Genomic DNA, 17,030 nt, shown 5'->3' on the forward strand with positions numbered 1-17,030 from the left:
TTGTGAACTTCTGTGAACTTTTCATGCATTCTGAATGCAAATGAACAGTGGAATTCACTGGCTAAGAAAAACACAGGACGTGAAAGCGAAGCTTACTTCATGGTATGCGGAAGCTTGTTGCTATTCGCATGTTTAAAGAAATAGCAAGCGTTTGGGTACTAAATCGCTGAAGTAATTTCGGAAGGCCAAATTTCCTCTGCTAGCCAGCGCCCAGCTGCCAAATACAGGTGCTTTCATTTTCATATCGCTTTATTTAGAACGCATGACTATATCTTTAAAGTTAAAACCCGTCTTAGGCCATTCGGTTTACATTAAGAGCCATACATTTAGTTTGACAAAGTCATTATGGTACAGAAAACAAAACACCGAGCGAGAGAAAAAGACGTGATGTCATGATGACGTCGGAGGGCAACATGCGACATGGATCAACCTGAAGTCTCCTCACTGAAATAAACGCGTTTCCCGCATTAAGATGTCGCGGTTTTGGTATAATTCACGTTTGCAGCAGGGCGCAAAAGTCTGACAGGGTAGTGCGCGCATCGCTCTCTCATCCCTGGGGATTTTGCATAGATAATTTTGCTTCCGGATTTTTTTTTTTTAATTCTCTTAACGTTCTCTTCACTTCCTTGTGTTTAGCGAATAGAGGAACTGACCACATTGTGACTAGACTGATCATAGATTTTATTTTATTTAATAATTTTTTTTAAAAAAAGTACTGCATTGGGTTGTTTTTCCACGTTTAAATATGAGAATTAGTTTGGTTACAGCAGGTGTTTTTCGACGTGGTCATTGATTTTCTTCTCTAAACTTGGGTAAGTGTTTTTATTTAATTGGGTGCTTACATTACGGGGTGTTACAGTAGCTTTTTGTGCGTGTGAACCTTTGATTTCGAGGCTTACAGTTGTTAAATTATAAAATCTGGGCAAGTTTAAGGAGTTTCAGTACTAAATAGTACGTGATAGGCGAAGGTGATACTTAATGGGAAAACCGTTTCATTTGCAAAAAGATGCACAATAAATAAGGGGCGAAATTGTTGTATACAGTTTCAGTGGTCTGCTAAAAAGTGAATTCTGTAAGAGCAGGTCTGCCTCCACAGCCTCTTTGTTGTTAATGATAACAATTACGTATTGTACTTACAGTTAAGACAAACTCTGACGTGACAGGATCTTTTCTTACCCCCGTCGAGCAACAGACCATCGTTAATTCTTATCTCGCGTTTATTCGCGTCGATCTGCTTTGGTTTTAGGTTTGTTATTTAAAGTGTTGCCTTGGGGCTTGTTCAAATGTCAGGAAAGAGAGTGGTTTCTTTGTCTCTTTTACGCAGAAAGCGCAAAATGGAAGGCTGAAGGGTGTGGGTGATGTGCAAAGGTTTCTGAATGGAAAGCACGTTGAGTTTACTGGGTTAATACTTTACTTGCTTATAGAGGACGCTTCCACTGTACCCAGCTACTCATTTGCAATGCAAATATAGGCTTCTATGGGAAGCAGACACCAAATATCTATTTTGCTTGCCATGGTTCACCAGTTTGGATTCTAAAGGTGCACTGTTTAGTCACAGATAACTGCTTGTCATATTCTTATTTAGGTGGTGATTATTTCTATTATCAGAGTTGGCAGGCTACATGTATGATTGGGAAATTACATTAGTAATGCTGCTGTCTTCATAAATTGGTCTTATTTAAACCCCAAAATATTCTAGCGAATTCTGTTTAATACTGTATAATGCGTGCAATAATCAATGCAAAGGTTTACCTAAAAATCATTAATTACTCGCTTTCGTTTCAATACAAACTTGTATGACTTTCTTTCACCCGTCAAACTTTTTTTTGTTTTTTTTGAAGAATGTTTCAACCACTTTTGTCCTTATAATGAAAAACACTGGGGTACATAAAATGGGGGCAATAAAAACACAGCCATTTTCAAAACATCTCCTGTTGTTTTGCAGAGAAGAAAAGAAAGTCATAAAAGTTGTGAAATGGTGTGACTGTGAGTAAATAATGCCAGAATTCTTTAATGTTCGATTTGATCCATGCATTATCTCGAGCATTTGAATATGAGATAGTCCACCGTGTTTAGACATTCAAAGTACAGACTCTGTTTCATTTAGCCGTAAATAAAGCGAACTTGCTATAAGTAACAACAGAAGTGTCATTAGGCAACCTGCTGTCACACAGACTGCCATAAGTAACTTCCTTTTGTATTTGCCAGTGTGCGACCGAAGGCAGCGATGGCGGGCCGTGTACAGCAGGGAGACCTGACCGAGTACAAGAAGAATCTCATTAAGCGCGACCTCGAGATGGGGATAGTGATGACCGTGTTCAGACAGAGGATGGAGAGGCTTACCGTGCAGGTCATCATGGAGACGCGACAGGTGGCCTGGTCGCGCACCGCCAACAAGACAGAAGGAGTGTGTGAGTGTCTTCCCTCAAACTTGTTTCTCATTTATACTTAAATTTGCTTTTGTCTGTATGATGACCTTTGTGTTTACAGTGTCCCGTCTCAGCATTTAAGCTACAAAGGCTTTATGATTAAAGTTGACTCGCGCTTTGTTGTTTTGAAGTATTTTGGATGTTACAAATATGTGGACACGTGAAGTAGTTTTGCGTTGCACTTTTTTGGTTGTGGCTGTTTGGTGGTTGCCTGTAATTACGGGAATGTGCAGTGCCATCACACTCCTCACATCTTTCTCACCCTCTAAAGTGGCATTTGCAAAGTTATTCTTATAATTTTAACACTCTGTCTCGACAAATTTTCACGTCATGCACCTTGCCGTGGTGTTTCAGATAACCATATAGCGACATCAACTTATGTATTCAAAGCACTTCCCCAGAAGAATTTTCTTTTTCTTTATTAGAATTGGAGCAGTGCTATTGTTGTATTATTACTAGTATTTAAAATATTATATAAATGTTATAAAATAAAGTTTTATTTTTCATTTTAAGTTTAGTTATAATTAGTAATTATAATAATTTAGGTTTTTAATATTTCTATGTAGCTTTAATTTATTCTTCATTGGTGCTGTCAAACGATTTATCATGATTACATTAGAAATAAAACTTTTTTTTTTTTTTTTTATTTACATGGGATATGTGTTTGTACTGTGTATTTTTAAGGAAATATAAATGCACACACATGCATGTATATATTTCAGAAAGACATGTTACATTTATATGTAAAATAAAAAAATGCATATGGTAGAGAAGGTTGGGCAGCGTTAAGCGGGGAAGGGTCGAGGTAAGGGGCGCGAGTCAGGCAGCCGACGCGCCTCCACTCTCTGTTCGAGTGGCTTCTTCCGCGTCTTCTCCTCGCTTGGCCCAAACGGCCCTCGAGGATAAACAGCCCAGCACCTCGGACCGTCAGAGCGAATGGGCGCGGCCGTCGTCCGGACCATAGGTCGGTGGCTCGCATCTCTGACGGGCGTGGGGATTCCTGAACCCACGAGGAAGAGACCGGTCTTTCGGAGAGGCGTGATCGGCATTTTAAAAAGGCAGTAATGAGGCTCGATTTACTTCAGGTGTGCCTCATCACAGGCCGCCAGACCTGTTCAATCCCGCGCCTCCTCTCACACAAACCCACCCACTCCGGTGAAGGACGGGTGATGCTCATAGTAATTCACAATATAAAATACTCATGTAGATACAAGTGAATATATATATATATATATATATATATATATATATATATATATATACATATATATATACACACACACACACACACACACACACACACACACACACACACACATATATATATATATATATATATATATATATATATATATATATATATATATATATATATATATATACACACAACTTTACACAAACATATATTTAATGTAAACAAAAAACATTTATTTTGCGATTAATAGTTTCACAGTAATTTAGTATGTCTTTTATTACAATTATTACGTAATTATTTTGTTAAAGCTCAAAAATTGTATTATTTTACTTTACTTTTCCTATTTTGTTGTGTTTTATTTTATTTTAAAGCAAAAAAAAAAAAAAAAGGATTTTTAATAATTTTGGTTAACAATAGCAAACACTAATCTGGCCTGATGAATGCTGTCCGTTTGTGTCCGAGTTACTCTCTCTGAGCGTATGTTTATGTCGCATGTTGCGCTCTCATTTTTGCAGTGGACCTTTTGAGATCCGGGAAGCACGTGCAGGAAAAAACTCCAAAGACTTTGATCGATTGAAGGACAGCAAGGATAAAACTATAGACCCCAACTCATGCTTCACTATATTCTATGGCTCTCAGTTCGTTCTCAACACTCTCAGTCTGAAGCGGTATGTGTGTCTTCTAATGCATTTAACATGTAAATAAAATAATGTAATTTAATGACTTTAATTCCATTCGCCATATGTCTATAAGTAATATGCTATATATAATGTACAGAATTAACAATATGTATAAAATTGCATAGGCACGGCCTCTTATCCCTCTTCCTCTTATTTTTGTTTTTATTTAGATTGTTTTTATATTAAGCCACATTTTGCTTTCCTGTGTTGATGTATTGTTTATTCTTTGGCTGGTTAAGCATTATTGAGAGTTATTTTGAAAGCATTTGTTGTTCTGTAGCTGATTCAGCGGAGGATGCAGAAAAATGGCTGACGGGACTGGAGTTACTCAGACAGGAGACACTGGCGGCTTACACACCGGACATTATAGAGAGGTACACTCGTACGCGCCCAAACACCCAGATACACACAGATACAGACGGCGTATCTTGTGTATCCATAAATAATAACGCAAATCAGGTGTTGGTTTCATTCTGTGTTTTTCCCTTTACTGTAGTTGGCTGAGGAAGCAGATGTACTCTGTTGATCAAACAAAGAAAAACAGGTTCTCTTCTTTTCTTTTACCTTCTTCTCAATCAGTCTCATGTTACTTTCTGTCTCATCTCATTACTGCTCCTTTTCTGTCTCTCACAGCATCACCCTGAAAGAGCTGAAGTGTCTGTTGCCACAAATGAACTTTAAAGTACCAGGTGGACGTTTTTGAAGGACAGAGTTGCGGTATGAATGATACATTGTACACACATTATCTTGACGGAAGTGTATGCTTTGCATCATATGGAAAACTTTATGGCAGCTGAGTGGGAACATTTCCTCTCCTTTTCACATGATCATCTGTGTATCCATAAGGTTTTTTTTTTACATTTTTTTCTTGTTTTAATACATATATAGTTTGTGGCTTTGCTCTGAAAGTGTCAACTTTATCGTTTAAGGTGGTGGGAGCAAAGAAAGAAAGTTCTGGATTTTGAGCAATTTCACAAATTCTACAATCATTTGATGTTTGAAAACCAAAAGATAGTAAGTATGCAGATTAGTTGTGCTGAAAGGTTTGGGATCGGTGCAATTTTAAAAAGTAAAAGTAAAAATACAGTGTAACATATTATGAAATATTATTGCAATTGAAAATATTCTATTTGATTATTTATTTTTTTTTAAATATAGTCATCTCCTGTGATGGCTAAAATCATTCTAATGCTGATTTAAAGCTCAATGAACAATTTTGGTTATTAGCCATTTTTTCGTAAGTTGTGTCGTTTAATATTTTTGTGGTTGCCATTTTTTATGTAATGCATATTTTTCAGTGGTCTTTGATTAATAGAAAGTTCTAGAAAGAACAAAATGTAAAAGCCCTTACTTTTCTAGTATCATCTATAAAAGTATGTTTGTTATTTTTGTTAGATTCTAGAGGAGTTTAAAAAGGAGTCCTGTGCTTTCATTATGGGGTAAGAAACTGTTGAAACACTGTTTTGATCGAAGCAGTTCTTCAGATGTGTCATGAGGTCATTATGTCCTCATTTTTATTGAGTGTTTTGGATGTTTTTCTCTGCAGCAACAACGATCAGCCTATTCAACTCTCTGATTTTCAAAGATTCCTTTTATTTCATCAGAGAGTAAGCCGTTCTGCCCATCCATTCACAAATCATATATATGTATATTTATATATATATATATGTGTATATATGTATATGTATATATACCATCTATACCAGCCAAATATATCCATTTCATTCAAATACTGTGAATTTATTTTGTAGGAGTCTTGGGCCAACAATGCAAATCAAGTCCGAGAGCTGATGACCACCTTCATCGACGACACAATGAGGAAGACCAACGATCCAGCCTTTACCGTTGAAGAGGTATGTGTCATAGAGATGTGTTTACTTTATTTATACTTTATGTGACATGTTTGTTGAGCTTTCTTTGTCTTTCTAGTTCCTCAGTTTTCTCTTCTCCAAAGAGAACTCAATCTGGGATGACAAGTTCTCAGAGATTTGCCCACTGGACATGAACAATCCTCTTTCTCACTACTGGATCAACTCTTCTCACAACACGTCAGTGCTGCAGTTCTTCGTGCTCATGACACACACACACAGCAGCTCCTCCTCTTCATGATCAACTTCCTGTGTTACTTCATGTGTTTTGCTTGCTTTTCCTCAGATATTTGACTGGAGATCAACTGCGCAGTGAGTCCTCAACAGAAGCTTACGTGCGCTGCCTGAGGCTGGGCTGCCGCTGTGTTGAGTGTCAGTGCACCATACCTTCATTTCTTAATAAATACTCTTTAATATCCCTTTTTGGATTTATTTTATGCATTGATGAAATTGTTCTGAAATTGGAGTCATTCTGATGACCTAAATGTTTGTTTTTTCCAATGCAGTGGACTGCTGGAATGGTCCAGAAGAACCTATTATATACCACGGCTGGACCAGAACCTCCAAGATAAAGTTTAAGGATGTGGTGAAGGCCATCAATGATCATGCTTTTGCAACATCTGAGTTAGTCATCACCAACACACACACACACGCACATTTATTTTTGAGGTTTTCTTAAATTAGACAAGAGCATACCAGGGTCCCATCCATCCCAAAATGTAAAGAAAACTAAACCTTTTTTCAGAACCACTAAAATACATATATATTTGGTAACACTTTACAGTGGGGTTTCATTTGTTAACATTAGTTAATCCATTAACCAACATGAACAAGCAATGAAGAATATATGTATTACAGTATTTATCTTTGTTAATAGAAATTGTTAGTCAACAGCACCATAACATGTTAACAAACACAACTTTTGATTTTAATAATGCATTCTCAAATGCTGAAATTAACATTAAACAACAATAATAATAAATGCGGTAGAATTGTTCATTCTTAGTTTATGTTAACTAATAAACCTTATTGTAAAGTGTTACCATATATTTTAGCATTATGGCATTATTTGTATTATCATTTTGCATGATTACCCCTTAATTTGCCTCATGAATAATAATAAACCATGATATAGTATTTTAAATGTCAAGTGTTTTACAGTATGGGGTATACATTGTACTATTTTTAAGTAATGCTAATTTAATGTTTTATAGCTTTAAGAAATGAAAATACCATTAAGAATATTTGTAATTGCATTACAAAAGTAAGAATTTAGGGTTAAAATGTGTCTGTTTATAATGAGAATTTTGTTACAATGCACAAAATCTAAATGGTTCTATATATAGCTTTCATTGTTTTTAAAACAAAATATATTATTTCTCAATTTTTTTTTTGATTTTGACATCAAATGTGACCTCAGCATGTTTTTTTCTTCACTTTTCGTCTCCTCTTTTGTTACCAAAGTCATCTTTGAAATAAAAACAAATAAACACATTTCCACATTATATATGTTCGAAAGGTTTATGAATATGTCACTTTTGCCAGTTATCCCGTGGTGCTGTCCATTGAAGAACACTGTGACGTCAAGCAACAAAAAATGATGGCTCAGGTGTTTAAAGATGTTTTCCAAGACAAGATCCTAACCGAGCCGCTGGAACCAGATGCTGAACAACTGCCGTCACCAACCCAACTGAAAGGCAAGATCATCATCAAGGTAGAGAAGCTTCAATGGAACATCTCGCAATTTCATTGATTTCTCAACGCAACCCCAAAGCCGTTCAATCTCTCTTTTTCATACAGCACAAGAAACTGAACATTGATGAGATCTTTAGCAAAAAGGACGTACGGAAAGGAGATAAGCAGGGAGAGCTCTTCATCTGGGATCCAATTGATGAGGTGCCGAACTTCAGTGAATGCCATCACAGTCTTGTGTGATTGTTTGAACTTATTCCAGTATTCTTGATTATGATTGCAAATCCTGTATGACTGTGTCCGTGTACAGAGATGGTACAAGCACTACTGCGTGATCGAGAATAAGACATTGTATTATGCTGAGGAAAATGAACTGCTAGAGGATGACGCTGGAAAGGTAAAGTACTGAGGCTTCATTTTACACTGAGATTCACTTGAAAAATCTCATACATTAAAAGGCATTCACTGTGAAATCCACCTCTCCTCAGTCAACTCAGGCCGGTACAGAGCTTCACCAGTTAGAGTCCTGGTTTCACGGGCGGATGTCGGAGGGCAGACAGACAGCCGAGAGGCTGCTGCAGGAACATTGTGCAGATTCGGGTGGAGTTGACGGGACATTTCTGGTGCGAGAGAGCGACACCTTCGTCAACGACTGCACCCTCTCGTTCTGGTAATGTAGGCCTGCTCTACTCTTTAGAGAGAGAGAGAGGAATGGTTTTTCATATCATGTTTAATTTTAATTTTCATCTTTACCATTCTTTTTAAATGGTATAGGTCATTTATGTAGGTCATTCGTTTCATGTCTTGTGATGATCTGTTAACAATCGAAATCTAGTGAAATTTCTTATTAAATGTAGTTAGTAATGTTAATTAGTAACATGTAGCGGTACGTAAGTGTAGTTTTTTAATAATTTTACTTTAAGTTTGAGCGGTAAAATGTCCCTGCAACAAAAATATTTTTCTCAGTGATGACATTTTTCATACCCACACAGGAAGTGACATTATTTTTGGTTGGGGAAACAAAACATTAAACACTTGATATGCCACACAAGGAAATGATAAAATAGTGTGCACAAGTGGATGCATGATGTTTTAGACATACATTAAATGATATAATAAATTATATATATATATATATATATTCATTATAATGTAAACATTTCAAAGATGAATAAAAGTTGGATATGGCTATGCATATATTTAAGTTATGTCCACTATATTTCATTTACCTTAAATTTGGCCTATCTGTGCAGTAATAATGTAATGACAGCATTACACAGAAATTGACATAATATTGGGTTGGTAACAAAATATTATAAACATTATTACATTTTAAACTTGAAAATTGAGTTTTAAATTTAAATTTGATCATTCTTATCATATCAGAATTTCAAAGGTAGATGAAAAAACTTGACAATTAACTTTTTTAAAAATATGTTTACACAAATTTCTACAATATTTATTTTGATAATTTCCTGGTTGTGTAAAGTTTTTTTTTTTGTATACTGACATCATCTTCCAGCAAGTGATTCTCAGTTCCTCCTTGACAGAAATGGCTAACCTCGACTCTTTATGTCTATCCTCTTGAGTAAATTTTTATTTTTTTTAGTTTTGTAAATAATCAAGTCATAAATAATACACATTACATGACTAGAGTATACTTCTGAAAGAAATACCATTTCATAGAAATCATTTAATTAAAATAAAAGCATATTATTTTTTTATAGGTTTCAGAAAGAGCTGCTTAAAATAAACGATGTGTATGACTGATAGCCAATCAATAACGTTTCAACCTTTCATTACAAATGCACAGGAATGCACATTTTGCTAAATAAATTGACTGTGTGGCCCTCACAGGCGCGGCGGACGAGTTCAACATTGTCGAATCCGTTCCTGTTTAGAAGGAGGCCACACTGTTTATTTCCTCACAGACAACCTGCACTTCTCCAGTGTGTACACGCTTATCCAGTATTACAGAGAAAACCCTCTTCGCTGTCAGGATTTCAACCTGCGCCTTACTGACCTTGTACCTCGACCAGACCAGCACCTGCAGGAAGGGTAAGTCGATACTTGACATGCTGAAACCACATCCCAGCCAGCCGGGCTGTAGAAGAAGACCACGTGGACAGCTGCTTTTAACCCTTACGAGTAACTGCACGGTAGATGTGAAACGGTGGTTTTCTGGTCTTTAGGTGGTTTTACAGTAACTTGAGTCGGGGTGAGGCGGAAGACTATCTCATGAGGATCCCTCGAGATGGAGCCTTCCTCATTAGACAAAGAGAAGATTCAGACTCATATGCCATCACCTTCAGGTGCTACTCTTTAGTTTTTCTTCTTCTCATTACACTGACAAAAATCTGGAGTAAAAAGGCTAAAAGTAACACTTTTGATTAATTGTGACATTTTGAAGTAGAAAAGCTATATCATTATCACATCTTGACATATCTTTGCTCTCGTTTTTTTTTTGTTTGTTTGCTTTGGTTGCTTCTATTGTCCTCATTTGTAAGTCAAGATAAATGATAAATGTGTCTGCTAAATGACTAAATGTAAAAAAGGTAACAAACATAGTAGATTTTCATCTACGTCATATTTTAATTATGTGGTTTGCTAAGGGCAGATGTATTATTTCTAATAGTATTAATATTAGTGATTTAAGCTTATAGTTTCATCTGGTAGATAATAAAACAGACAAAAAAAATCCTATAGAATTGGTCTGATGTGAATCAAGGTATGGTTCATGAACCATATATTATCTGCATAAAGAGATGTGTTTGTTTTATGTGCTGAAACTGAGGAGAAAGGTGAGAGGTCACAGTTTATCCGTTTACTGCTTTTGTAATTTCATGTAATAATTATTGCATTTATTAATTTTTTCCGAAACAGAGGTGAGGGGATGGTGAAGCACTGCGGATACACAAAGATGGATCTATGTACGTGCTGGGCACCTCCAGCGAATTTGAGAGCTTGCTGGAATTGGTGGACTATTTCCGAAAGAAACCGCTGTACCGAAAGATCAAACTACGCTACCGGTCACACCAGAACTGGTGGAGCGCTTCAGTTCGGTAAATAATAAAGCAACATAATAAATCTATTTTGGTGCAGAGCAGACAAGATTCTATATTTTTCTAGAGTTCACTTAAAACGCTGACAGTTGCGGGCTGTACTAAACACTGTGCAATGAGTGTAAAACAGTTTGACTCTTCAAAGTGCAACAAGGGCAAGTGCACCTCTTCCTTTGCTAAGGCCACAGCTTGCATGCTACACTTGCATGCTTTCATCTCTAGTAACTCTGTTGGTCTCTTCTCCTTTTTCCAATCAAAGTTCAGGCCAAAAGTTCTGATTTAGCAAAAGTATAATATGCACTAAAGTGCCATTGCATGATATAAATGTTTAGTATTACTTATAATATTAAAAAATGTCTTTTGTAATTACAATATTTCACTTCCTATGGCTAGTATTACATGTTTATGCATCCACCTTGAATGAAGACCTTAACTGCATTAAAAAATGATTGCGATTAAACACAGATTCATATATTTTTGAGTTTTTAAATTCACTTTACACCCCTAATTTTGAAAAGTGACATATGAAAAAAAACAAAAAAAATTGCAATATTGTGAAATATTTATACATTTTAAAGTAACTTGTTTTCTATTTTAATATATACTTCTTTAATATTACTTATTTCTGTGATGGAAAAGCTTACTCCATTCTTCAGTGTCACATGATCCCTCAGAAATGATTTTGATATCCTGATTTGGTGCGTTAATATTTTTGTGGAAACTGTTTTGTAAAAAGTGTTTTATGCCTTTCTTTTCAGATAACCATATCTGCCTCACTTTATGATTCTAAACAGTACGTGGAGGCCAACGAGATAGAGCCGTCTCTGGTAAGCACTTTGAAGAGCAAACATAGCTCCCGAGTTAGCATGCGCAAGAGGTCATCTCCTGTGGGCTGAGGAGGAAGTGGTGTTGCTGGCTATCTCTTTCTCTCACATAGGAAACTGATCGACTCGAAAGAGGAAATGCAGCCTGGCTAAAAAAGCGATGTCATGTTTAGCTTGTATGGCATATGTACTTCGTGTCTGTAGCTCAAACGTAATGCATAAAGTCCCTTTAAAGAAAACGTATTTTAGTGAACTGTTGAAGAGTTGTGTGGGTTGCCTCAGCACTGTTGCAGATTTGTAGCATTTTGATGTGTTGCAGCCCCATAGCACTGTGAAGGCCCTTTATGACTACAGAGCCATGCGGCCGGATGAACTCACCTTTCATAAGGGCGCTTTGATCCATAACGTGACAAAGGACGCAAACGGATGGTGAGATCATTTGCAAATGTTGTAGATAAAAAGCAATAAATACACTGTTTTAACAAAAACGTGGTGGTGAGTATCAGATAGTTACACCATGCTAATTTGGTAAATAACCATGGTACTTGAGGATTACTATGTACGTTTACCTCAGTATTTACATGTAGTAGCATTCGAAGGTACACAACCATTCAGGAGATGGGGGTCAGTAAGTTTTTAGTATTTTTTTAGAGCATTTTTTTAAATAAAATGTTAAAAATACAATAAAAACAGAAATATTGTGAGATATTATTACCATTTAAAATAAATACTTTCTATATGAATGTATCTTCAAATTTAATTTATTCCTGTGATGCAAAGCTGAATTTTCAGCAGTGACGGTGACCGCTCAAGAAACATTTATTGTCTTGCTTAATGCATTTTTCAAATATCTTTGGTGAATATAATGTTACAAAGAACAGTGTTTATTTGAAATAGATGTCTTTACCGATCAGTTTAGTGTTGTTACTGAATAAAAGTAGTAAAAAAGTCTTACTGACCCCAGTTTTTGAATGGAAATGCATATCAAAGAATGCAAGTTTACCAAAGTATAACATGACAATATAACTCTTGTCCTTATAACAATACTGTCAATATGGTATATTCACGGTACTTAGATTGTCCATGTCTGTTAATGTAGCTTTGTGGTACATAGTTGCATTAACACGTTTTCAACACATTGTCGTATTCGGGTCATTTCATTCACTCTTTATGGCACTTTCAGGTATTTAAAAAAAAACACATTTAACCAAATTTAACACATTAACCAATGTTAAATATTCTCAATCTCAACAGGTGGAAAGGAGACTACGGTGGAAAACTGCAGCACCATTTCCCTTCAAATTATGTAGAAGAAGTTGCCAATGCATCTGAGGCAGGTTACCAGGTAAAGAATACTTCAAATTTGCATATTTGACATCATGTATATGTAATTTAGTCCTAGCAAGTCCATTCTTTTGCTTGCCCATTTGCTTAAATACGTAGAATGTTTTTAAGATTAGCTGTTCTCTTTCAGGGCGATGTGGAAAACCCATTAGGTGACTTATGTAAAGGAATAGTGGACATCTCGAAGTGTACTGTCGGTAAGATTATTTATCTTTTAGGTCACCTGAGCACCTGTACATTACATGTTTTTGAAAGGTATTTTGCACGCTTTTTTTTTCACTTCTAGTTCGTTCAGCCAAACACTGCAGGACTGTGGTGGTGACCTTGCAGGATAAAGAGAATAAAGACATGCCGTTTGATTTGGCCACGGAGACCACCGAAGAGCTGTACGAGTGGTATCAGGTGGCCTGGGACATTACACAGAGAGAAGAAAACCGAGTGTTTGAGGTCTGTCTCACACGCTGTTTACTTGTCCTAAATAGGGCAAACTGGGGCTAGTTGTCACACGAGGAAGTTCTCACAAGGTTTTGAGTCACTCATCCTGTAAATATAGTTGAAGTTGTTTAGTTGAAGCCAGACGGATTGAGGGGGTGTTTAAATGCTAGGCAGAGCCCTAGAAGCACATTTAACCATTGCCATTTTAAGTATGCAGTCAAGTGTTTTGAGTATAATATTGGGCTTCTGTTTATAAATGGCTACGATACATTTCTGTTGTAGAAAATAAAGCAAAAGGAGGTTGAGAGCAGAGATGAGGTGGCCAGTGAGATGTCTGAACTGGTCGTTTACTGCCAGCCTCGCAGCAAAGACAAGGACAGCTTTGGTATAACTTATTAAATATAAAAAAATCACCTTTGCCATCATATGAATATATTACATTTTGAAATATATGACAATTATTATTAATTTATATTTAAGATACATTAAAATAAATGTAATAAGTAATTGTAATAATTAGTGGCATCAAATGATTAATCGCATCCAAAACAAATGTTTTTGTTCACATAATGTATGTGTATAATACAGTGTATATTTAATATGTATATATAAAGACACACAATATATATTTTAATTGTATTTACAGATTTATTTTTATATATATGTGTGTATATATATATATATATATATATATATATATATATATATATATATATATATATATATATATATATATATATATATATATATACACATTATACACACATGTTATGTAAACAAAAAGTACAACACTAGTAATAATATTTCACAATATTTGCAACCTTGAACATAAAAGACTTCTGTTAAAAACAGAAAATATTCAAGCAAAAAGCAAACTGTAAATTAACAACATTGTTGTTTTTCCCAATCAGATAATTATACCTACAAAGAGGTTCGCTCCTTTGTAGAAAATAAGATACCCACCAGAAACAAGTCGTTGACGTTGTATAACCGCAAGGCGCTGAGTCGTGTCTACCCTAAGGGCCAGCGAGTGGATTCCTCCAACTATGATCCGTATCCTCTGTGGATGTACGGATGCCACATGGTGGCACTCAACTTCCAAACCGCCGGTGAGTATGAAGTTAAACATCTCTAGTTCATGGACAAATCTATCCATTAACATTCCCACTTATCTCAGTGGTGCTTGTTTAGCTAAGTTCGGACTGCACTGGAAGTATATGACATGTAACAGGCCATAATAAACACAACATAACATATAATTAATTTAATCAAAATAATCTGCTACTTCTTTCAATGCTTTTTGGCAACATAATGCCAAACACAATACATTTATACAATTACATATTTATATGTGTTTGTATAAAGGGGTAGAGTTGATATAAACGGGTTGAAGCACGTAAGAAATAATTACAAAGAATAATAAAAAGAAAATAATGCATAATTTAAACACAGAAATATGTAATATACGAAATAACATGGGCTCAATCTGAATATAAGCAAAAGAAAAAAATATCAGTAAATAGCATAGCATTTATTTTGTATGTCTAATAACGTGTGCGTTTCTTCTCAGATAAATACATGCAGCTGAACAGCGCCCTCTTCAGTCTGAATGGAGGCACAGGATATGTACTGCAGCCTGAGCTGATGCGCAGCGATTCATACGACCCTCATCAGGAGAAGAAGAATATCAAATTTACTATCACCATTAGGGTAAAACACGAGCTTCATTCAAACAGAGCATCCATTTAGGATGAGTGTTTTTTTTTTTTATTATTTGAAAAGATTGATGTTTTTTTGTTGATACTCAGGTGATAGGAGCAAGACATCTTCCCAAACCAGGACGAAGCATTGCCAGTCCCTTTGTGGAGGTCGAACTGTGTGGCCAAACAGAGGACAACAAATTCAAGACTACCGTTTGCCGTAAGATGCAGTATTTATTTATTTATTTTTTTGTATAACTGAAATACTAATTTTTCATTTTAATTTTAGTTTGTTTTTTATAATATATATAAGTTTCTCTTTTGAATATGTAGTTTGTATACATTTTTAGTTATAGGTGCACTAATTGTAACTAAAAATGAGAAGTGACGTAACTGAAATGAAGTAACGCACCTTTTTTATATTTTACAATTACTATGTTTGGCCTCTTAAAAACCAGGCGTCAGTTTTGCCCTGTTTTTAAGAGGCACGCTTATAAATTCTCTTTTTTATAAAAAAAGAAAATCAATAACTAAATGCGTCAACAGATGACAACGGACTGAACCCTATATGGCAAGGGTCTTCAGAGCCGTTTACTTTTTCAGCGTGTATGAACCAGATCTCACCTTCCTGCGCTTTGTGGTCTTCGAGGAAGACATGTTCTCAGACCCCAACTTCCTGGCCCAGGCTACATTCCCGTGAAAGGTGTTCGCTCAGGTAAAATCTGTCAACTTCACTTCCACTTATTTTTTTTTTAAACATTTTACTACAAGTACTGAGTCGCTGCTTTCACAGGGTACAGATCAGTCCCTCTGAAGAACGGCTTCAGTGAAAACCTAGAGCTGGCGTCCCTTCTGGTGTACGTTGATATGCAGCAGGTGGAGGTAAGAAACAATTTGTCGATGATGCAATGATGTATTTTAAGAACAGATTTTATTTGATTGAGAACAGTGTGTAAGCAATGGAAATCCCCTACTCGTTTCTTCAGAAAGCGCAGGAGGAACTTTACTCCTCCTCGAAACAGTTGCAAAAGAAACAGGCGGAGTTAAACAGCGAGTTCTGCCTCTCTACGACACTCACTCCAACCTGCAGCGCAGCGCGGCGCCTGAGTTGATGTACTCCGACAGAAAGATGAATAAGCAGCAAAAATCAACAACAGCAAGTTCTACTCATGAGGAAAATCTGCTTCTTTAGTGTCTCTTCCTCTCAGTTCTACTGCTCTATTACTACTGGTTCCCTAACATGCCCCCCAAGACAGGAAGTTGCAGCAATCTCACTTTTGTTCTCACACAGGAATGAAGCAGTTGCTCAAAACTAATTTGAGTAATACTGATGGGTGAATTCTACGTGGAAGGAGTAGCTCCTTTTAACCTGAGGAATGAGAACCTCATGAAGGATTTTTTTTTATATATATAACTGTGAAACTGTTCATCTATCATCTTCATCTGATTGTAACATTTCATTTGCAGCTGAATTAAACATTTCCTTATTGCCTTAAAGGTAGATGAAGCAAACAAGACATTATTTATTTGGTTCTATCTTGTTTTTAATACGGAGAGAAGGTTTTTATCGGGTTTGGTTGGATATGCAAGCGATAATGCACAGTCTGACAGTCATTATCTTTTTTTTTTGTTTGTATATTTGCCTTTGTTTATACATTACACAGCTATACACCAAATAAATACACATGTGGACACATATGGTTTTGTGTTTTTTTTTTGTGTATTATCCTAAAGCTTTCGCTAATGAAAACGTACAATGTACAAAGTTGTCAGCCTGTTAACAAGACAAACGTGCAATGTT

The 17,030-nt window shown here is 35.9% G+C and overlaps 1 pseudogene; it reads left to right on the plus strand.

The window, feature by feature from the left end:
- Positions 1 to 387: 387 nt before the first annotated feature.
- Positions 388 to 16,927, plus strand: LOC122362806 (annotated as a pseudogene).
- Positions 16,928 to 17,030: the final 103 nt, after the last annotated feature.

The sequence above is a fragment of the Puntigrus tetrazona genome, chromosome 18 (genome assembly GCF_018831695.1).
Source record: "Puntigrus tetrazona isolate hp1 chromosome 18, ASM1883169v1, whole genome shotgun sequence".
NCBI lineage: Eukaryota > Metazoa > Chordata > Actinopteri > Cypriniformes > Cyprinidae > Puntigrus > Puntigrus tetrazona.